This window comes from Ursus maritimus, unplaced genomic scaffold (genome assembly GCF_017311325.1).
Source record: "Ursus maritimus isolate PB19 unplaced genomic scaffold, ASM1731132v1 scaffold_22, whole genome shotgun sequence".
NCBI classification, from domain to species: Eukaryota; Metazoa; Chordata; class Mammalia; order Carnivora; family Ursidae; genus Ursus; species Ursus maritimus.
In genome coordinates this window covers 30,501,775-30,526,528 of record NW_024424675.1, presented here as the reverse complement: position 1 = coordinate 30,526,528, position 24,754 = coordinate 30,501,775, and the positions used below count along the sequence as shown (strand labels likewise).

General features: G+C 44.4%; 1 long non-coding RNA gene across 1 annotated transcript in view; it reads right to left on the bottom strand.

Annotated features, from left to right (window-relative positions):
- Positions 1 to 24,754, bottom strand: part of LOC121104609 — a 126,831-nt gene that overhangs the window by 12,182 nt on the left and 89,895 nt on the right. Inside the window, exon 3 of the long non-coding RNA XR_005836945.1 lies at positions 2,289 to 2,350. This is a non-coding gene — a long non-coding RNA (uncharacterized LOC121104609). The remainder of the gene's footprint in view (positions 1 to 2,288; positions 2,351 to 24,754) is intronic.

Genomic DNA, 24,754 nt, shown 5'->3' with positions numbered 1-24,754 from the left:
CTCTGACCAATCAAATATCTAGGCATCACCTGCTCCCCGTTGCTAAATTAGCTCCTGCTGTATGTCCTCACGAGGGTCCGTTTCCCTCGGCTCTGCTGTGAATCCCTGTTGTGGGCATGTAGGATCAGTCTAGTTAGGCTGCTGCAGGCAGCGGAAGGGAAGCCCAGGAAGGAATAGCCAGGCACTCACCATGTCATCTCAGCAGAAGTAACTGCCCTCCCCACACCGGAGATACTGAAGGAGATGATGATTCCCCTACACCGCACCTCTGTAGAACAGAGTGAGGAGAGCCACCCTCCTTTAGCCTGCACCTGGCCACCTCTGGGCTAGAGGCCACCAGCACCCGGCTAAGTCAGAGTCATGCCATGGGAAACACGAACCATCCCAAGAGTAAGGGGAGCAGGATGCTAACAGATTGTGCTGGGCCAGCTCCGTGGGGATCAAAAGTCAACCCCGGCTGCTGGGCAGGTCAGAAGATGAGACATGGGTCCCATGGATGGCCATTTCATCTCCAAGCCCTGACCGGCCTTCCCCATCATCCAGCTAGTCTGAGCTCCTTCTCAGCTGATGATGCCAGCTCCAAATCACAGCCCAATAAAACAGGAAAAAGACAACGTGAATCGAACTAGAGGAGGCCAGCTGAGATTCATCATTTGTTTCCTATATTCCCATGCAAGGGTTCCAATTTGGAGGTTTTCCATTTATACGTAACTGAAAGTGATAAAATATATGGCATTGGCATCACCTAGCAGGGATCTGCCTTTGAGGTCATATATGGTCTGAGCAGCAGAGACAGAAGTCCATGGCAAAGAATGGGGGGGGGGGCATTGTACTCATTTCCTCTGACACGTGTTTCAGGATCTGACCCTCAGAAGCACAGCAGAGATGTCTGAGCCATATTAATGCACATGAGAAGGCTTTCTTCTGGTTTACTGGTAACCAGAGGTAGACGTTTGCGTACCGCTGGCTGTGCAACTGTCTTGTAGAGACCAAGACCACCTCTTGTATCCTTCCTGCCCACCCTCAGAAAAGATGGAAAAAGGTCATCAAAAGGGCCACATCCCTCCCCCCATGAAATCCACTCATAAATTTTAGGTCCCCAAGAGGTGGAGTCAGCACCCACCATGGTAGACCCCACACCTGGCATCCTAGCTATCTAAGAGCTTGAGGGTGGTCCATTGGGACTGATACAAGGGATGTGAAAGGACTCAGGATGAGTCTATAGGGAAGACCTTTTGGTTCTGGATCACCATGGAACATCCTTCAGAACTGCTCTGGGTAATGGGATTTGGACTCTGATCCTTGGTTGGGATGTTCAGAGAATGAGGGTCTGGGGGCAGTTGAGCATTAGACAGGAACGTATTGGTGTGCAAGCCAGGGTAATTCATATAATTCATGGTTCCTTGGTGAGTGGAGCTCTTAGATTTGGGGGAGGAAGGGGAATGTGAAATAACATGCCAACAGTGCACAACTGAGTCCCTGTAAACATACTTCAGTGCACTTGGGCTTGTGAATACAAATCCGTAGACCTCCTATGGGATGATCTGACAAGCTCTCAGTGCCCACCATGCCCCTACCCCTCCCATGGAAGATCAGTGATGGAAGGTATTCCTGGGGTCAAAGCCCCAGGGCAGTCTGGAGGCTCAGAGAGCCAAATGGTGTCATCCCAGGTCAAATCAGACTTTCAAAGGGTCAGGCAGAATGCTAATGCCCATATGCCTATAGATCATTGGACAAATTCAAGCACAGTTTGCTAGTCCCAGGTCACTCTTTTGAGTGGAACTAGGATCAATGTGTGAAGCTTGATGACTGTAAGAAAGAACTTGCTGTGTGCCAGAGAGGGTGAGCTGCCCATCTCAGCAGTGGTCCAGCAGAGGCCAGACTTTAAAGGGAAGAAAGAGCTTTCCACTGCTGAGGTGACCTTTAACCTTCTTCCACCCTAAATGGGTGATCTTTTAGGGAGCTGGGACTGTATTTGAACTCCTTCATTCTGGCAACGTACAAAGCCAAGGTTGTGCTAGGTTTGTGCAGGTTGAAGTCCCCTACTCTCCTGCCCAAGTCTTCCCACCACGCAGGCCAAGATGCTTCTCTGGCCCCATATCCAGGGCTCATCCAGGCTCGTTATCACCAAAAAGTCCAGAAAGAACAGACGCTTTGCCATAGACCCAATGCCTGCCAAGAGCTGTGATGAGACCAACCCTAGCTCAGGCCCACTGGCCAACAGGGCCATCAGTGACAGCGAGAACTAGTAAAGGTTCAAGCAGGACCCAGAGCAGGGCTTTACTTACCACACACGTTATCTGCAGAGGTTCCTTCCCCCCACTCTCCCCTCGAGGCCTGTTGGAGCAGACTGCAAAAGCAAAAGCACAGTGACACAGTTGGCACGTAATTATAATCATCCCCAGGGCATCCGTTTCGTTGCCAGGTGGATCCTGGGATAGCCCAGGTTAATCCAGGCTAACCCATGTTGGCAATCAAAAGCACTTTTCTACCTTCTGTTTTCACCCGACATCAACTAGCCAATGGAAGGCAAAGAGTCAGGGCTTCTGCCGTTGCCTTGGCTCCTGGACACCATCATCGCCCTCTAAGGGCCATCATGGGGTTCCCACTCAACTCGAGGGAGGCTGACATCTGTAACATCCACGAGGCATATGATATTGCATAAGACCAAAGTCTCCCCACTGTTTGCAGCCTTCTCCATGAATCCCAATGGTCTGCGCTTGTACAGTCTGGGTGTTTGATAGATAAAGCACGTACGAGAAGAGAAAACAAAATAAATCAGCTTTTAAAAAAAGCCAGCACTGTGCTGTCAATGTTTTGTTTTTTTTTTTTTTCCTTTTTCCTTTCCAGTTCTAGCTTAAAAAAGCAGAAGGTAAATAATGTCAGGTCAATGAATATCAGATATATTTTTTGACTGTACATTACAGTGAAGTGTAATCTTTTTACACCTGCAAGTCCATCTTATTTATTCTTGTAAATGTTCCCTGACAATGTTTGTAATATGGCTGTGTTGAAAATCTATACAATAAAGCTGTGACCCTGAGATTCATGTTTTCCTAAGCTATTCGCACTGGTGTCTTCCTGGGGTTGAGTGGGGGTGAGGGGAAGACGAGGGGAAGGAGGAGGAGGAGAAAAACCTAGGGTTTCTTTGTGTTCATTTAATCCTCATGTCTACAACGCAGGCAGTGTGTATTAGCCCCTCTTCGCAGATGGGAAAGTTGGAGCTTCATAAATGTTAAGGGATTTTCCATGATGATACACTGAGCTAGTAAAAGGGTTGAGTCTAAAACAGTTTTTCCCCCAAGTATGGTCCATAGAGCAATGGTACCAGATTCACTCAGGAGGTTTATTAACAGACAAATGTTTAAACCCCTACAGAACTCAGTTTCAAGATCTGCATATTAGCAAACTACATGGACACAGAAGTTAACCACCACTGCAGAATGTCCTGCCCCAAAATTCAAGGACTTAAAACAACAGTCGCTTGCTGTGGTCAGCTGGGCTCTGACTGACCTAGGCCAAGCTCAGCCGACCTCAGCCGGCCCACCCATGTGTCAGGCTCCACTCTGGGCCAGGCTTGCCTAGGACACCTTGGCTGGGACAGCTCTGCTCCATGCAGCTCTCCCCCTCCCCCTGGGGACAGCAAGCTAGCCTAGGCATACTCTTCTCGTGGTGATACAGGAGCATAACAGAGCCCAGTCCCGTGGGTTGCTTTGAGACCTGTCTGCAACATCCCACTGATAAAGCTCGTTCCGTGGCATCAAGGGCCATGGAAATAGACTCTACCTCTTGACATAGTACCTGCTTTTCAGCGTTCCAGTAAATGCCAGCGTGAGGTATCCCACCCACGGTGCCAGGTGTAGACTGTATCTCGGAGTGTGGTCCATAGATCACCTCCATCAGCTCACCTGAGAAACTTCGAAACATGCAGAGTCTGATTCGGTCTGCGCAGGATGGGTCCCGGGAATCTGACTGCTTAACAAGCGTGACTGTAACCCAGGCTGAAGTTAGCAAGCACGGTTCCAAATGCTGTTGCTGTTAGGGCCCAAGCACACAGGAGACAAATGCCTTCCCAAACTAGGGTGTGAGGCTGCCCGTCTCGGAGCTGGATGCAAGCTCTCTCCAGGTGAGCAGAAGAAACAGCTGCCACCAGTTCGTGGAGTTGACTGGTTCCCAAGTTTTCTGTGCATATCTAGACACAAGCATGAGCCGTAGGGCCAGAGCCAGGGTTCACTAGTTCTCATGCAGCCTTTGGAACCCTGGCAGTGTTCTTCAACCTAAGGGACCAACACGTGGTACCCACCAGCCCCTGCCCCCGCCCCCACAAGCCACAGAGCCTGGAGCACAGGGGCTTCCCAGCTTGGGTCCTGAGTGGGGAACCTGGTGGCCAGCCAGCTAGTAATTCTTGTCCCTTTGTCCTTGCTCATGTTAATCTCACTTATTCTGCCTGCTGTATTTATTCTTTTGCCACAAATGTAATAATTGACATTGGGAAAATAAAATGAGAAAGAAGGAAAAACCTTGCATATCTCCTAATAACAAAAATACTTTGGGGGATATCATTTTCCCCCCAAATGGAAAGACCTTTTTTAAGAGTTATTATAAAAGCAGCATATGCTCACTTGAAAGAACTCAATACAAAATTGTTTGTGACATAAGGTAAAAGTCACCACTTCTCAAAGGTGTCTTATCAGTATTTATATGCCTTTCCAGACCTTTCTACACATCCATAAACATATGTACATACATATACATGCTGATAGGCTTCCTTCCACCTAACATCAGGCTGTGAACGTGCTTATGCATGCTTACCACCATTTCCATGGACATCTGCTTAAATAGCTGTTATCTTTCTTGACCCCCTTCCCAGTATTCCTGCAACCTGAGGGTAACCTGGTTTGGGTATGGCAAGACTCAGGTGCTCTCACAGTGATGTCTTTGAGCCATCATTAACAGTGAGGGACACCAACCCCTGTGTGCTCCCACCTGGAGACTGGCCACAGTGGCACAATCTTCTTTCCCTAGCTGCTAGCTCCCAGGTGGGTCCTGGCCTGGCCCTCCTTTCTGGCTGGACCTGGAGCGCGGGTCCGCATCACACCTCAACGCACCTTGGTTGGACACTGATGGGTAGCTCTGGTTTGGCTTAAGATCTTCCTCTAATCCAGGAGTTCAAGCTTCCACATGAACTCCGGAGGACCTAGAAGCCTTCAGACCCTTCAGAATGTGGCACGAGGTCACTGACATGCCATGCAAGAAGGGAGAAGGGGAATTTGATTTCCTCTGGCAGGGTCTAGGGCCCGCAGTAGACGGACGACACCCACAAACTGATGACCGGAGACAGGAGCATGGCAATAAACCCATGGAAATTGGGAGAAACTGAGGAGGATTTCCGTTTCCGCAGTCCATGGATTAGGCACTGAAGTTGAATTAATTATTCAAGGACAACCAGAGTGCGTGGAAGGATGGAGAAACATACAGAGAAAAATAGATGCATAGAGAAAATAAGTGGAATGCACAAGTGAATGTATCAGTATATTAATAGTGAGTATCTCTTGCCACAGAGAACATGAGTTATTTTTGTTCTTCTTTACATGTTCTTTATTTTCTAAATTTTATATTATTCTCATACCTTGAAAAACCCAATTATATAAAAAGGTGCGGAGAGCAGACCATGAGAAAATGAAAGCAGGATAGGCAAGCTGATACCCGGAATGGGATCATACCCAAAAGACTTGCCAGACATCTGGAGCAAGAGGTTCGAAAACTTGGCACTGCCCAGCCACCCAAGAAGGAGAACACGGTCAATTAACTTAATGTCCAAAAGGGAAAAATAAACCAGTTGCTCAGCATAAATAAAAGTATTCCTGCTACAGAGGCAAGAAGTAATTTTTTTCCTTGGGTCCCCTTAATAAAAAGAATAGCTTAGCAGAATGCAACATTTCCCTCCCCGAAGGCGGATGGCCTCATGCCACGGAACAGCTCAGTGAGAGCTCTTTACTGGAGGACTAAACTGAAGGGGCCCAACAATAAAGTTCTCTGCAAGTCAACCTGAGCCGGGTGTAGGTATTAACATCTCCTTTTGAATGATGTGGACCCTAACAACTATATGCCCAGACGGAAGATGGGTTCAGCCCTCTCCGGGAGGGGGGCGCCAAAAACCATCCTCGTCCCGGGTTCTGACCACAGCTGACTCAGATTTTCCTCTAAAATACCTACACATTTGTAAAAGCTGGAAACTTGACTGCCAAGCCACTGAGTGAATCTGGGAGGAGTTTCCTCTGATTACGAGACACAGGAGCTGAAATGAGAATCATCAGCAGTGGTTGGTGCTGAACCATGGTTTGCTACCTGAACCACGTGAAGGAGTCTCAAAGACGACAAAGCGGTTCATCCCTCCAAATGGTCTGCACTCACTCAGAAAATTGACCGATCGTCCATTTCCATCCCCTGGGAGATGAAATGACATTAATAAAAACCGCTTTGGGAGGGGGATGGCAGGGAGAAACTTGCGTGCTGAGGACTGGCGCTTTCGTGGCCCCCGTCTGTTCAGAGCAACCCGGAGGGAGGCAGGCGGAGGCGAGGATGCTGTCATCGGAATATGCACGAGACTAGGTAAAGCAGATGCCTACTGTGTCACTTCAAATATCCGCATCCTCACCTCTGATCTCCGTGGCTGCTGTGAGCAAGCAGCCTTCCACAGATTCCACAGAAGCCATGGTGTCTCCCCTCAGACCTGCTCTTCACCTTCTGCTCCTGCCTCCGAGCTTCTGACGGGTGCTCTCGGATGCCCACAGGAACCCACTTAGCGGTCAGGTGTGTGCCACCCAGAAATGTGGGGGAGCTAACCGCCCCCCCCCACCCTGCCACCACCATGGGGCGAACTTTGACCAATAGGAGACTCGAGCCTGTAAACAAACTCTTTTTCCTTGCTTGCCTCTGAAGGCCGTTCTGAGCTGTATTTCCTGACTTTTTATGTGCTTCCAGAACAAGCAAACAGACCCCCATAGGAGCAGCCAACTCCAAAACACAACCTTGTATTGCCTCTCCCTCCCTCCTTCTCTGATTTACACCTCCTACTCTCATTGCTTTTGGGAATCATATCTCCAAATAAAACATTATCCTAGGCTTGGCTTTGAGAGGGGTACTAACTGGGGAAATTGGGCTAAGCTATGCACATTCCCCCACCTTCCAGCTGCTAATCTGAAATGGGACCCTGCCAACACACAGAAGGCTTCCAGCTGTCCAGTTAAGCTTTTGATCCAGAGACAAAAATGGACTTGGTGTAAAGTGATTCGTATGGGAGAATCTGTAGTCCTGTCCTAGGCTCATCCTATGTGTCATGTTAATTTGCTACTCAGATTCGGGAACAGGAGTCCTGCCTTCCTATATTTTTGCTGAAAATAGTAAGCCTGCCCAATGGATAGTAAGAAGGACGCTAAGTGGCCCCAAGGGAGCCCTACTATGAGCACTAGCACAATGCGGTGGGTTGAGGTGGGTTGGCCGGTGGCAGTTGCCTACACAGTTTGTCAGGAGCCATCTCCTGTCAAGGGCAGGCCAGAAGGAAGTATTGCTGCAGGCTCTGGGTTCTATGGGCGGACATTTCCCTGCTCCACTGGCTAGCTCCTAATGGGGGAAATTGTGCCAGGAAAAGATGGGGACGAGGGGTGTCCAGCCAACACTAACGCAGATACAAGGCTCTTCAGGGCTGATGAAGCTCCTATACTGAGAGTCCCGGCTCTGGCTAAGCCCCTGCCCTCACAGTCTGCCAGATTTCTCAACTGGCAGAGAAAAATAACCAAATCTCACCTCCTTCCCCTTCCCTCTTCTTCCCCCACCATGTTCTCTGGCAGCTCCCAACTCCGAGCAAGCTCAGAACTCCACTTATAAGGATGAACAAACAGGAAAACATCACCAGACACATGAAAAGATGCAGGAGTTCAAAGCCAAGGTTCACTCTGAGAAATCAGAGAAAGTGCCTGCCCATGAAATCAAGGCTCTTGCCAGGGAAAGGAAGACGTTGTACAATGAATACAAATGCAGAAAAACACTAGATTTCATAACTGAATCCAAGAAATCTTTTGTTGTTGTACCCAACTAAACAAATTGCTGACAATGCTAACCAAAATAAAACACAAATATTCAAAATTAGGAAATAGAAATGGGATATTATAGAGAAAAGGGAAATTATACAACGTTATAAAAGGATATTGTGAACAACCCTGGAGACTAATTTTAAAATCTTGATCAAGTGGATCATTTTGGGAAAGGATGAATGTTACCAAAATTGGCTCAAGAAATAGAAAAGCTGAGTAGACCAGTTATCAGAAAAAAATGTTCACGTTGTTAATTTTTCCTTAAAAGATACAAGAACAAATGGTTGTATGAGTGCACTTGGTCAAACTTTCAAACAAAAATATCCTCCTTACGTTGTATGTACTATTCTGGAGCAATGCAAATGAGGGAAAGCTTCCCAACTTATATTATAAATATTATGAAGCTAAAATGGCATAGATAGCAAATCGGAAAAAGTACACACACACACACCTAAAACTTTTAGACCAGTCACATTTATAAATGCAAAGATTTTTACCGAATTTTATTATATTTAGCTGGTTTTTAAAAATAATGTACCATGTCCAAGTACCCTGTATGCCTAGGAATCCAAGAATAATTGAATATTAGGAAGTCTATAGATAAAAGGAGAAAGACATATAATCGTCTTAATAAATACTGAAAAAGCATTTGACAAAATTTAGTATCAATTTCTGATGAAATAGAATAGTCTCGTAAGCTAGTAATTATAAGACAGTTTGTTAGCATAAGAAGCTAAAATAATGAGCGGTAAGCGTTACTAGAATTTGCCCATATCTACTTCTCCTTTCTATCGAGACATAAAGGAAGATTACACCTTCCTACCCTCCTTGAAATTAGTGGGGTTGTGTGACAAATCTTGGCCAATGAGCTTGAGCAGAATCCATGTGTATCAATTCTATGCCAAAGTGTCTAATTGCTGGTGAGAGACTCGACAGCGTTTTCTTCCCTGCCTTATCAGTCAAGGAGGTCCTGTGAGCCAGATGATGCAGCCGTAGGAGGGAGGAGCCCCCATCAGCCTAGATCACTGAATCACCACAAAGAGGACTGTTGCTCCTGGGGGTTACCTGGACCTACAGAGATTTGAGGTACTTAGCCAATGAGTGTCTGGAGCTCTTTATGACTAGAAAATGCCTAATATAGTCAGTGTATTCAATAACAGAGAAAAAGCAAGTATAGTTCTATTAAGATCATGAATGCCTACATCATTGCTCTTATCTAATATTTTTGGCTGATGCCAATGGAGCAAATGCAATTGGGCAAGAAAAAAGAGAGATTACTACCAAGGTTACCATTACCGTACAAAAAATTCACCCAAAACAACCATTTTTATTTTGTTCATGATATCTGGGTCAAGAATTCAGGGAGGGATCAACTGGCCAGTTCTTGCTTAGGATTTCTCCTGTGGGTACAATCATACATCAGTTAGGGCTATAGTCATCTTTAAGCCTTGACTGGGAAGAATGTTCTGGATGGCTCACACACGTGGCTACTGTTGATACTGGTTATTGACTGGGAGATCAATTGGGTTATCCACTAAGGTGTCTACAGTGGGCCTCTCTAGCATGGTGGTTTCAGGGCAGTCAGACTTATGACCCAGACCCCGCCCTTACCCAGAGGCGTGTCCCACAATTTCTGGTGGAAACTAAGTGACCTTTTCTGTCCTGGCCTTCAAAGTTGTACCACATCACTTCTGTTGGATTCTACTGGTTGTAAGGGATTCACTGAGGTCAACTCTGATTCAAAGGAAGTGGACATCAGACTCTTCATAAAAGGAGTGTCAAATAATTCACATACATGTGTTTAAATTGCCACAATTATTTCATAAATGAAGGTTCAAAATTATCACAACCAATGATGTATGCCTAGTAAACCCAACTTAAGAATAATAAGATATTCAGCAAAGGTACAGGTTATAAAATAAGTATGCAGAATAAATGGTTTCCCTATTCATACTTGCAGAATAAAGTAATGAATTAATTCATTGATCTAGCATAAATTATATGTTAGCAAACATAATGGGAAAGAAAAAATTGTATTCACAATAGCAGCACAAAGTATTAGAAACCTAGGAATCAACTTTAAAAATGTGGAGGACTCACATAAAGAAAACTACAGAATCCTATCTCAAGACCTCAAGGAAGACAATAATAAATGAAGAGATGTAGCAGAAGGAAAGAATAATTATAGTTAAAATGCCAATTCTGGCAAAATTAAAAGAATAAATTTAATTCAATTTTAATCAAAATCCAAATGAGTCTTTTAGAAGGTAAGTATCATGAAAAAAAATCATATTAAAGTTTATCTGAAAACACACAAGAATAACCAGTTTTTAAATGAGCTACAGTAATTGAAACTATGTGTTACCAGTGCAGGAATACATCTAATCAATTCCTTGGGACTTCTTGTCACACTAGGTATTAGGAAGACAAGTCTCACATCTGTTAAGATGTAATTTGAATAAAAGTGTTTGATGTTATCAAGGATCCATTGATCAAAGGCAAGAGAAAATGAGAGGGAAAACCTCTCTGACAAAACACCAAAGCAGAGGGTTTGTTGTCTTTTGGGTTTAGTTCCATTCAATGCATTTTATTGTATTCAGGACATCCATTTATGTTAATGCCAAAGACCTAAAGTGTTCAGATTATTCCTTTGCTTAATTTTTAATTACACAAATAGCACACAAAGACATTCTCCTGTAAAATAATCAGAACCTTACCAATGAAGTGAGGCCCTCTTTGGCCACTGTCCCCAACCCCCAGCCCGTCCCCAGTGGAAAAGGAAAAGCCTTTGATCCATCTCACTAACTCTGGTGCAATGTGTCCAGGAAATTGTGAGGGCAAATGGGATCCCAGGCACTACTCCGAGGAAAAGCAATGGCTTTACCTGCTTGAGAACATCTCACCTGAAAATCGAAGGAAGCAGAGAGGGACCAACATTAATATATTGACTCCTGGGCTGGAAGGATGGGCAAAGCTTCCTCCAGGGTTTATGCCATTTTCCAAAATTCAGCTCCAGCAGGTTGTGTGCAAAATAAGCAGTTGGGTGAGGAATTTTCCTTGGAGGTGAATATATCTGTCTCTTTGAGATTGGCCTTGGAGAGCAATCAGCCATCACTAATGGCTCCAAGTAGGGCCCCAAGGGACGCCAAGACAGCTCTGGCATCCAGTTCCCCAGAGATAATGAATTCTGCCCTGGGGTTGTGGAATAAGTACAAGCTGAAAGATCCTCAGAGAGACACCATATGTCCAAACAGACTGTGGGTGCCTTTGGAGGGGAAATGAGCTAAGGCAATTCATACCCTACTTGTCAGAACCAGAAAGACAGAAAGGCCTGGTCACAAGAGCCAAAGAGAGCCACATGATATAGGCAGAAAGAAAAACATTAGCCGATTTTCTGTTATCTATGCCACTGGAGAAATACAATATCTGAAACCATGAATGTGACCACATGAAAAAAATTAATATTAAAACCTTTTAAAGCCAAAGCATCCAGATTTATGCCTTTATAATCCCAAGCAAATAAGTCCAGAAGAAATGCCCTGTCCCTGAGGAGTGTATTCCAGATTGCTCACTGCATCTGAAGCAGGCCTTGTTACCTATAAAAGTCCTAAATCCCCAAGAAGCACTTCATCTAGAATCTTACAAGCCCAGCTAACTGGTCCAAAGTCATGCATTGCTTACCAGTTCCTGAAGCAGGTAAAGAAGTTGTGGGGTTTTACACTGGAGTGAGGATTATTGGATAATCAGTCAACTAGAAAAAAATTCTCAGAAATGGTAGTGTAGGCCATAGGCAAGAGGAGGGCCTATGAGTTCATGTACTATGTCAAGAAAAGACAGGAGAGGAGTGTGAGGGGAAGATGGCGGCAGAGCAGGAAGACCCTAGGCTCGCCTCATGCCATGAATACAACTAGATAATCATCCTAAATACCCCAGAAATCGATCTGAAGACTAGCAGAACAAACCGCACAACTAACGGTGGAGAAGAGGCCACATCGAAGAAGGTAGAAAGTGCAGAGACGCAGGTTGGGAGAGAAATGGATCATAGCTGTTGTGACGGGGAGGGAGCCACTGTCACAGAGAAGTGTGAGAGACAGACTAGCCCACAGGGGAGCTCACAGGCAGACCAAATCCCCATAGCAATTGACTTGGAAACAAGAGAGCCTGAATTTCGTGAGTTCTTGCAACCAGCAGAGCTTAAAGCCTGGAGTTTTAAAGGTCAGTCGGCTTGGCTGTGGTAGAGCCCAGGGGCACTGGGCTGCTCCTGGAGAGAAGGAGGCAAACAGCCCCCAGCACACAGCATGTAAACAGCAGTCTGAAGAGCGCCTAGGGTACAGAGTGGGAGGTTGGCTGTTCATCTCAGAGCATGTCCCAGAGAAGCAGCACTCACAGAGAGACCCTCCAGGAATAAAGGAACTGGCCAGTGCCATGTCCCTCTATGGCCCCTCAGCATAAACACAGGGCCACCTGTGCGAACCAGTACAGTGCAGACACTCACTACCCAACTGGCTTCACCATGCCCCACCCCACCCCACCCGCTGGTGGATCTGCCCTTCCCAGTCACACTTGCCTGTCCCAGGGCAGCATGCCCCTTCCCCCAGAAGACCAGTCTAAACCTCTGCCAAAACCGCATCTCCCTAGTTAGGAGTTTTGCAAGGCCTTGGTTTTGGTGGCAGCAGCAACAGGTCTCATTTCACAAGCAGACCAGAGCACACCTAGTTGAAACATGCCATGTTCAGGCCAGGGACCACACACTGCCCACAGCAGGCAGAGAGCCTCTACAGATAACTGGCCTGAAGGATAAAGCAGCCAGGATACAATAGCAGAGTGCATGCAGCACACAGTGGAGACAATCCCAGAAGGGGCAGGAACTACAGGGGACAGGAGATGCTACACTGCAGGGCACTGTAGGACCTCTTCTACATAAGGCCATTGGCCTCAGGAATAGGAGAGGTAGTTGACTTTCCTAACACAGGAGCAGGCACAGAGATTTAGACAAGATGAGAAAACAGAGGAATTTGTCCGAAATGAAAGAAGAGGACAAGGTCAGAGATCTAAGCAAACAGGTATAAATAACATGCCTAATAGAGAATTTAAAGCAATGATCATAAGGATACTCACTGGACTTGAAAGAATAGAGTAGGACATTAGTGAGACAATTAACACAGAGACAAGGAATAACGGCAGAGATAAAGGGTTCAATAAACAAAATGAGAAACATGCTTGGAATGAACAGCAGGCTGAAAGAAGCAGAGGAATAAATCAGGGACCTAGAAGACAAAGTCATGGAAAGTAATCAAGTTGAACAAGAGAGAGAAAAAAGAATTATGCAAAATGAAAAAAGACTTAGGGAATTCAGTGACTCCACCAACTGTAATAACATTCATATTATAGGAGATCCAGAGGGAAAATAAAGAGAAAATGGGGAGCAGATAATTTATTTGAAGAAATAATAGCTGGAAACTTTTCTAATCTGGGGAAGGAAACCGATACCCAGACCCTGGAGGCACAGAGAGCTCCCATTAAATCAACAAAACATATCCACACCAAAACAAGAGAGTTTTTAACAAAGATTCTTACCGTTAGAATTTCTAGGTCATTGAGAATGAAAAATGTAAACTGTATAGATAATTCCTAATTACTCTGAAAAAAAAGATGCACAGACTATATCCTCCACTACCCCCATCACTTTTGCCTGCATAAAATAATGGCTAATAAAAAAGACATATTGTAATTAAAATGGTAAAATATGATGATGAACTAAAAATACTAAAAACAAGAAGACAGAAGAAGACAGTTACATACAAAGGAAATCCCAAAAGGCTATCGGCAGATTTTTTCAGCAGAAACTTTGCTAGGAAGAAAGCAGTGGCATGATATATTCAAAGTGCTAAATGGGAAGAGCCCACAGCCAAGAATATTCTATCCAGCAAGGCTATCATTCAGAATAGAAGGAGAAATAAAGAGTTTCCAAGACAAACGAAAACTCAAAGAGATCATGACCGCTAAAGAAGCTCTTCAGGAAATGTTAAAGGGGACTCTCTGAGTGGAAAGGAAAGAACAAAAGTGACAGTATAAAGGTAGGAAACACAAAAGCAGTGAAAAATGAATATTTCTGTCAAAAATCAGTCAAGGGACTCACAAAATAAAAGGATGTAAAATATGACACCATATACCTACAATGTGGGGAGAAGAGGAGTAAAGAATGGGTTCAAACTTAAATGACCATCAATTTAATATAGACTGCTATATGCAGAAGAGGTTGTATACAAGTCTTATAGTAACCAAAAATCAAAAGTCAGTGACAGATATGCAAAAAAATAGAGAAAGGAGTCCAAGTATATCACTAAGGCAAATCACAACACATGAAAGAAAGACTAAAGGATCAGAGAAAATCTTCATAAAAAACAAGTCATAAAATGGCAATAAATACACGTCTATCACTATCACACCCAGAATGTAAATGGACAAAACACTCCAATCAAAAGACACAAGGTGACAGAATGAATAAAAAACAAGACCCATCTATATGCTGCCTACAAAACCCTCATTATAGACCTGAAGACACCTGCACATTGAAAGTGAGGGGATGGAGAAACATCTATCATGCAAATGGGTGTCAAAAGAAAACTGGAATAGCAATACTTACACTGGACAAAATAGACTTTATTTTTTGAAGGATTTATTTATTTTAGACCACATGTGGGTGGGGGAGGGGCAGAGGGAGAGAGAGAGAATCTAAAGCAGACTCCATGCTGACTGTAAAGCCTGACCAAGGGTTCAATCCCACAACCCTAAGATCATGACCTGACTCAAATCAAGGGTCAGATGTTTAACAAACTCAGCCACTCAGACACCCCTGGACAAAATAGACTTTAAACAAAGACCATAATAAGAGACAAAGCAGGACACTATATAATAATAAAGGGGACAATCCAATAAGAAGAGATAACAATTGTAAATATTTATGCACCCAACACAGGAGCACTCAAATACATAAAGCAGTTGATAACAAATAGAAAGCAACTTATTGATAATAATACAATAATAGTAGGGGACTTTAACATCCCACTTACATCAATGGACAGATCATCTAAACAGAAAATCAACAAAGAACAATGGCTTTGAATGACACACTGGGACAGATGAATTTAACAGATATATTCAGAATATTCTATCTTAAAACAGCAGAATACACATTCTTTTGAAGTATATATGGAACATTCTCTAGCATAGATGACATACTAGCCCACAAAACAAGCCTCAGCAAATTCAGAAAGATCAAAGTCATATCATGCATCTCTTCTGACCACAATGCTATGAAACTACAAATCAACCACAAGTAAAAATCTGGAAAGACCACAAATACATGGAGGTTGAATAACATGCTATTAAACAATGAATGAGTCAACCACTACATAAAAGAAGAAATTAAAAAGTACATGGAAACAAACAAAAATGAAAACACAGCAGTCCAAAACCTTTGGGATGCAGCAAAAACTGTTCTAAGAGGGAAGTTTATAGTACTACAGGCTTATCTCAAGAAGCAAGAAAAATCCAAACAAACAACCTAGCCTCACCCCTAAAGGAGCTAGAAAAAGAACAACAAACAAAACCTAAAGGCAGCAGAAGGATGGAAATAATAAAGATTAGAATAGAAATAAATGATACAGAAACGTAAAATACAATAGAACAGATAATGAAACCAGGAGCTGGTTTTTCGAAAAAAATCAATAAAATTAATAAACCTCTAGCTAGACTATCAAGAAAAAAAGAGAAAAGACTCAAATAAAATCACAAACGAGAGAGGAGAAATAATAACCAACACTACAGAAATACAGTGGTAAGAGAATATGATGAAAAACTATATGCCAACAACTTGGACAACCTAGAAGAAATGGATGAATTCCTAGAGACATACAAACTACCAAAACTGAAACAGGAAGAAGTAGAAATTTTGAACAGACTGATAACCAGCAAAGACATTGAATCAGTCATCAAAACACTCCCAACAAACAAAAGTCCAGGACCAGACGGCTTCACAGGCAAATTCTATCAAACATTTCAAAAAGAGTTAATATTTATTCTTCTCAAAATATTCCCAAAAATAGACAAGGAAGGAAAACCTCCAAATTCATTCTATGAGGCCAGCATTGCCCTGATACCAAAACCAGACAGAGACACCACAAAAAAGAGAACTACAGACCAATATCTCTGATGAACATAGAGGGAAAAATCCTCAACAAAATACTAGCAAACTGAATCCACCAATACATTAGGGAAAAAAAAAATCATTCACCATGAACAAGTGGGATTTATTCCCAGGTTGCAAGGGTGGTTTAATATTTGCAAATCAAGCAATGAGATACAGCAGATCAATAAGAGAAAGGATAAGAACCAATAAACAAATCAAAAAATGGGCAGAAGACATGAACAGACACTTTTCCAATGAAGACATAAAAATGGCTAACAGACACATGAAAAAAATGTTCAAAATCATTAGCCATCAGGGAAATTCAAATCAAAACCACATTGAGATACCACCTAACGCCAGTTAGAATGGCAAAAATTGACAGGGCAGGAAACAACAAATGTTGGAGAGGATGTGGAGAAAGGGGATCCCTCCTATATTGTTGGTGGGAATGCAAGTTGGTACAGCCACTTTGGGAAACAGTGTGGAGGTCCCATAAAAGTTAAAAATCGAGCTATCCTATGATCCAGCAATTGCACTACTGGGTATTTACCCCAAAGATACAGACATAGTGAAGAGAAGGGCCATATGCACCCCAATGTTCATAGCAGCATTGTCCACGATAGCTAAATTGTGGGAGGAGCTGAGATGCCCTTCAACAGATGACTGGATTAAGAAGATGTGGTCCATATATACAAAGGAAAATTACTCAGCCATCAAAAAGAACGATTACCCAACATTTGCAGCAACATGGATGGGTCTGGAGGAGATTATGCTAAGTGAAATAAGTCAAGCAGAGAAAGACAATTATCATATGGTTTCACTCATTTATGGAACATAAGAAATAGCAGGGAGATCGGTAGGAGAAGGAAGGGAAGAATGAAGGGGGGTAAATAGAAGGGGGAATGAACCATGAGAGACTACGGACTCTGGGAAACAAACTGAGGGCTTCAGAGGGGAGGAGGGTGGGGGAATGGGATAGGCTGGTGATGGGTATTAAGGAGGGCACGTATTGCATGGTGCACTGGGTGTTATACACAAGTAATGAATCATGGAACGTTACATCAAAAACTAGGGATGTATTGTATGGTGACTAACATAATAAAAAATATTATTATAAAAAAAAGAACCATATGATCATTTCAATAGACTCAGAAAAAGCATTTGACAACGTACAACATCCATTCATGATAAAAGTCCTCAACAAAGTAGATATAAGAGGGAACACATCTCAACATAATAAAGGCCATATATGAAAAACCCACAGCAAAATCATCCTCAATGGGGAAAAACTGAGAGCTTTTCCCCTAAGGTCAGGAACAAGACAAGGATGTCTATTCTCACCACTTTTACTCAACATAGTACTGGAAGTCCTAGCCACAGCAATCAGACAACAAAAAAAAATAAAAGACATCCAAATCAGTAATGAAGAAGTAAAAATTTCACTATTCGCAGGTAACGCGATCCTATGTATAGAAAACCTAAAGACTCCACCAAAAAACCGCTAGTACTGACAAATTCAAGAAGTCACAGGATACAAAATCAACATACAGAAGTCCCTTGCATCTCTATATACCAGTGATGAAGCAGCATAAAGAGAAATTAAGAAAATAATATTCCATTTATAACTGCACCCAAAATAATAAGATACCCAGGAATTATGAACCTAACCAAAAAAGTGAAAGACATGTCCTCTGAAACATACATATAAACACTCATGAAAGAAATTGAAGATGACACAAAGAAATGGAAAGATATTCTGTGCTCCTGGATTGGAAGAACAAACACTGTTAAAATGTCTATAGTATCCAAATCAACGAACACATTTAAAGCAATCCCTATCAAAATACCAATAGTGGTTTTCAGAGAACTAGAACAAATAATCCTAAAATTTGTATAGAACCACAAAAGACTTTGCCTGAATAGTCAAAGCCATCTTGAAAAAGAAAAGCAAAACTGAAGGCATCACAATTTCAGATTCAAGTTATATTACAGAGCTGTAGTAATCAAAATAGTATGGTAGGGGTACAAAAACAGACATATAGATCAATGAAACGGAATAGAAAATATAGAAATAAACCCACCACTATATACGGTCACTTAATCTTTGACAAAGCAGGAAAGAATATCCAATGGCAAAAGGGCGGGCTCTTCAACAAATGGTGTTGGGAAAACTGGACAGCCACACGTAGAAGAATGAAGCTAGACCACTTTCTTACACTATACACAAAAATAAATTCATAATGGATGAAAAACCTAAATGTGAGACCTGAAGCCATAAAAATCCTAGAAAAGCACACAGGCAATAATTTCTCTGACATGGTCCCTAGAAACTTTTTTCTGGATAGGTGCCCTGAGGCAAGGGAAACAAAAGCAATAAAAAAAAAAAAAAAAAAAAACTACTGAGACTACCTCAAAATACAAAGCTACTAAACAGCAAAGGCAACAAACAAGAAAACTAAAAGGCAACCTCCTGAATGGGAGAAGATATTTGCAAATGACAGATCCGATAAAGGGTAGTATCCAAAATATATAAATACTTATGAAGCTCAACACCCAAAAACAAATAATCCAATTTAAAAAACGGGCAGAAGACATGAATTTTCTCCAAAGAAGACAGTCAGATGGCCAACAGGCACGTGAAAAGATGCTTATCATCACTTATCAGGGAAATGCAAATCAAAACTACAATGAGAGATCACCTCCCCCCTGTCAGAATGGTTAAAATCAAAAACACGAGAAACAACAGGTGTTGGCGAGGATGTGGAGAAAGGGGAACCCTTATACACTGTTGGAGGGATCACAAATTGGAGTAGCCACTGTGGAAAACAGTTGGAAGTTCCTCAAAAAGTTAAAAATAGAACTAACCTATGATCCAGTGATTGCACTACTGGGTATTTACCCAAAGAATACAGAAACACTAATTCAGAGGGATCCATGCATCCCATGTGTACAGCAGCATTATTTACAATGGCCCAAGTGTCTGACTGATGAATGGATAAAGAAGATACATGGAATATTATTCAGCCATAAAAAGAATGAAATGGTGCCATTTGCAATGACACGGATGGAGCTAGAGAGTATAATGCTAAGTGAAATAAGCCAGTCAGAGCGAGACAAATGCCATATGATCTCACTCATATATGAGATTTAAGAATCAAAACAAACAAGCTAAGGGGGAAAAATAAGAGAGAAAGAGAGAGACAAAGCAAGAAATAGCCTCTTAATTATAGAGAACAATCTGATGGTTACCAGAGGGGAGGGAGGATGGGTGAAATAGGTGATGGGGATTGAGGAGGGCACTTGTGATTAAAATTAAAACTTTTAAAAATAAAAAAGAAAGAAAGGAAAGACAGCAGAGAGGCCTCTTTCTGGGGCTGGGCAGGAGTTCATTCGGTTGTAGATCAGAGGTCACATTTGTGTGACAGAAATACCGTTCTTAGTCAGGGCGCCTGGGTGGCACAGCGGTTAAGCGTCTGCCTTCGGCTTGGGGCGTGATCCCGGCGTTATGGGATCGAGCCCCACATCAGGCTCCTCCACTATGAGCCTGCTTCTTCCTCTCCCACTCTCCCTGCTTGTGTTCCCTCTCTCGTTGGCTGTCTCTGTCCTGTCGAATAAATAAATAAAATCTTAAAAAAAAAAAAAAAAGAAATACCGTTCTTAGAGTTTATCAGGGACCAAGGGACGGATGAGATATGCATGACATGGGGCATACTGCCATTATGGTCTCACTCTACAAGCTGGTAAAATCCCTCGACAGAGGCACCACCCTCAAGCTTCCCAGAAAGGCATCTATCAGCCTTTAAAAAGATGTAGCTAGAGCAGAGAACACCAACCCTGATTTTTTTCCCCAATGCTCCAAGAGCTTTCCCAGCAGGACTCCAGGCCCCTACCCTTCAGGGGAAGAAGCTTCCCTTCTTTTCAGATTTTAGAATTCTTAACCAGCCCACATTGCTTTATATGCTCCTGACAAATGCAGTTGACCTCCCAGCTGACGGCATTCAAAAAAATCAGTCTGCCCCTCTTCTGCTTAGCACTTCCCATAAAGGGAAGGGAGTTAAGGGGCCCACACAGCAAAAGGTGTCAACACTTGCTGAAGTGGGAGGGGGGCAACTCCGGAGGAGGTCTTAGGAGCTGGGTAGTGCCGTCCAGCTGTGGGGACCTGTGGGAAATGTGGCTCTTCGCAGCCCTGGGCTGGGGTACCTCCCTGCATCGGACCCCTGTTAGCCATCCCCCCCCGGGTTGTGGTTTACTACAGGCATGGCTTGTTTATCCCAGAAGGCAAATTTACAAGTGTCAGAGGCTGGAGTTAAAATATGCAACACCTTACATCAGGCCTGGAGGAAAGTCTGTGGTAACACCTCTCTGACAACTGAGGCATACAACTGCAGGGGAGACTCAAAACCCTGGGGAGGCCGAACTGTGGGTCCCATAAGCACTCAGGGTGAGATGTTTGAAATAACTAGAAGACTCACTTACCCAAGGGAACCCAAAGAGGCAGCTGGAGAAATAGCTGGAATGGGAAGGATGGTGGCCTCTAGATTTCCCACATGTGGATGGGGTTTCTCGCTCCTACTGTCCCTGCCAAACTACTTCTTATTGGTTGTTATAAAGATAAAGCAAAATCAATGAGTAGCGTAAAAGAACAGGAAGTGATAAAATGTTAAATTGACAGTAAAGTAAAAAATAATAAGCAGGAATAAAACACATGATTCCAGTAAGAAGATTAAACTACCAACGCATAAAACTGAGACTTCTTTAAAAATAACATTTATTTCATATTTAACAAAACTAAAAGCTACTGGCAGAGACAGTGGTAATCACCAAACGGTTCTTGTATTTCCCAGGATCCTTCACAGGATTTGAGCCCCTGTGACTAATTCTGGCCAGTAGACTCAGAGGGGCACCGGCACGAGCTATTTGAGAGACTCTGGAAACCACGTGTGGAGACGCTTCACGTGATGAAGGGAATCTGCATCACTGAATCTAACACGGAGGGCCCTGGGGATTTACCCCATCAGACTCCGTGTGAGTGAAAAACAAACCTTTTTTGGATTAAGCCATTGAGTTTTGGAGGCTGGTTACTACAGCATATCTTGACTAATACAACTGCTTACAATTCGCTCATTTAATCTTCCTTATAATCTTATAATATAGGCACCATGACTACCCCCATTAAGGGGAGAGAGGCAGAGGAAAGTGTAACAACTTTTGTCAGGTCTCCTGTCTGGTAAGTGGCAGACCTGGGATTCCAATCCAGGCAGCCTTTGCTCTTAACTACTATCCCAGGCTGGCTCTCGCTAATAGAGGTATCTCGGAGGAAAATGCAAGAAACTCCATGGCCAAGTACCTTCTTCTACAGAAGATTTGGAGATGTTGAAACAGGGCAGAGTCGGGGAGTAAGGAGGCAGGGCAGCCCTAGAAAGGTAAACTAAGGGTTAATCCCTTCGTCTCATCCCTGTGGGATAAGCCAGCCAACCCCGTGTGATAAAGCACAGGGAGCATGGACCCGTGGAGGCCACTTCTGAACTCTGGCCCTTCAAATCAGGCCTTCTCTTTTTTTAAGGTCCAGAAAGGCCCTCACGCTCAGGAGTCAGGAAACCTGAATTCTAGTTCCAAGTCTGCGAGTGAAACGTTGTACGATTTGAACAGTTGCCTGATGTCTTCTGGGGCCTTGGTTGCTGCATCTAAAATTTGGAAATGATGATTTCCATCTCATCAGGTTATGGAAAGTTCAAACCAAACCATGCGTGCAAGGATGCTTTGGAAAGCCGTAAAACGCTTGGCAAATGTAAACCATCGCTTTTACTAGACCATCCGAATTAAGGAGATGGGAAGTCCCTCCAACATCGTATCCCCCATTTCATTGGGACAACTGAGGTCCTAGCAGGTTGCCCAAGAACAAAAAGGATCGCCGGAGTTACGGATGTTCCTTAACACAACAATAACGGTAATAACAAAGGCAAAGTGAAAGAACTAGGCACGAGGACCCCAGGCCTGTAGCCACCTAGACATCACTTTTCTCACAGTTATGATCGGAAAGTTTCCAGTTGCTTTCTTTGTGCAGGAGATCGCAGCTCGGAGGCCAAGATGCAGCCTAGTGGCTCAGAGATTTCAAATCAGACATACCTACGCTCAGATCTGAGCCCAGGACGGTCCCTGGTCCCATCCCCTCGTCACTGCTGCTGGAACTATGATGTCCAATCATATGAAATTGCCATTTCTGGCCAGATTTCATATGGTTCAACCTAATAAAATATGGGGCTGCATGTCAGTTACCTCCAATGCTTCTCCTACCCTTGGACCTGACCCTGAAGCTCCGACCACCTCCATACATCTCGCGCACCTTTTCCCTTAGACTGCACATGTCCCATGAGGCTCCTTGGTCTTCATGCAAAGAGACTCCTGCTGGCTATTCTCCAAACATGCCTGGACACACCAACACCCTCAGGCTAAACACCTCTCCACCCCCCTTTCATTTTACTGCACTCACACACAGCGGGGTGAGGAAGGCTCAGCAGGGAGCGGTGCTATGTAGTGGAAAGAGCCAGCAAGTCAGGAAACCAGGGCGCGGCCTTTGCCTTGCTGTGTGGCCTGGGGCAACTTCGTCTCCTTCTCTGGCCCTCCGAGTCCTCATCACCCAGAGACAAGGCTATAGGATGAGACCAGCAGCCCCCACTGCTCACTAGGCAGCAGAGTCACCTGGGAAGCTTTTATCAAATGCGGGAGCTCAGACCCCCTCCAGCGGTTCGTTTTGCATGATCCTGTCTGGGTAACAGTACCTTTTAAACCCTCACCAGGTGAGCATGGTGTGTAGCCCGCTTGAAAACCACGTGACTGGATGGTCCACAGGCCCCCTGACTCTCACATTTATTACGGAAGAAGCGTGTGACTGCGTGAGGATCCAGGATGGGGAAGACAAAGGGACAGGCACTCCCAGAAACGGGTCCGAGGCCTCATTAGAGTTTGGCGCGGGTCTGCTGAGCCCCCGTTTCCTGCCCCCTGCCGTTAGAAGGATGCCTGGGCTCCCTCGGGGCCCAGCTGGAAGGCCATTTCGTTTGGAGAAAGATTTCCTCTCAGCGCCTCTCAGAGGCCTCCTTCACTGAGCCAGGGAACTGAGGCTTTTCATTTTAATTAGCGACTTCTTGTCACTGCCGCTGAAAATGAGCCTGTCTTCTCATTTCCTTTACAGACTCTGTCCACCGAGATGGTGAGGGAGGGGGCGGGAAGGGGTCTTGGGAGCTGTTATCTGATGCAGTTTCTGGGCTGGTGGGGGACGCAGAAGATGCGAGAATGGCTGAGATTGCAAGGAACCAATCATACACTTAAGGAAGTGGCTTCTTGGCTTTGGGACATGGTGACTTGGGTCAGCGCCTCTTGGTGGAACTGCACACACTTGTGCTCTGAGGCCAACGAGAGTCATTAGAGCCACCCAGGCTCCAGGGGCCCAGAGGATGGCGCGGTCACATCTCGAACCAAGAGAACCTTATTAGGGGAAACAACATACACACATAATTTCTACAAAACACCTGCCGATGGGGAGAGATGGAAGGCGGCATCTGTCTAATGCATATTTTATAAGCCCGTGAACTCTCCGGGCTGGCACGAGTGCTCATTGGTCATCTAGTTAGTACCTGACGTGTGAGAGAGAGGCGCCTTCCTGAGGTACTCAGACCACAGGAAGCCCCTGCCCTGGGTGTTCAGCAGGAAGCAGAGGCTGACTGTGTGAATCCATTTCCAGCATCGCTGACTTGTTTTCAGTCAGCCCCAGCATCTCTTATGGGTTTCCCAGATTCCTTGACTTTTCCAACACTGAGGGAAATCCTGACCCAGACAAGGAGTATAAAACGGTAGGGGTCATTCGGAGCAATGTCCTTATGCAATTAGCCAGATCAGTGAACGGATGACAAGGAAGGATTATTGGCACGTGCCTTAGGTTCATTTAATCAGACTCCATGTAGGGAAAGGAAGGTGAGGGGGCCATAGCCCGGGGTCTACAGGATGGCTCACGAGCCCCACAGGACGTGGGCTACCCTCCCTGTGGCACTTCCCCACAATACCCCCCAAGCCCTGTGACGCAGCCACACCGAGCAGTGTCCACCTCCTGTCCACACTGTCCTGGCACCAGACCTCACACCCCCAGGCTCTCCGCCTGAACACTATGCTTCCAAGTCCCGCCCCACACCTCCCCTTCTCTCTTCAGGCACCCGGTCACCTGGCTAAGTAAGACAGCATTTCAAGGCTCAGGCCACTCACTCTTCCAGTTTACCGAATACCCATATATGGCCAATACAACTGTCATGGATGGTCCCATCTTCCTGGTGTGAGGGAAGCAGAGAAACAATGACATGATCACACAAATGCATAGAAAGCCATCTCAGGGATGAGCGCTTGGAAGGGGAGCTCTGGGGGGCTATGAGTGTGCATGAGGAGGATTTGGTCTGGTGGCGACAGGTCTAGGAAGGCTTCCCAG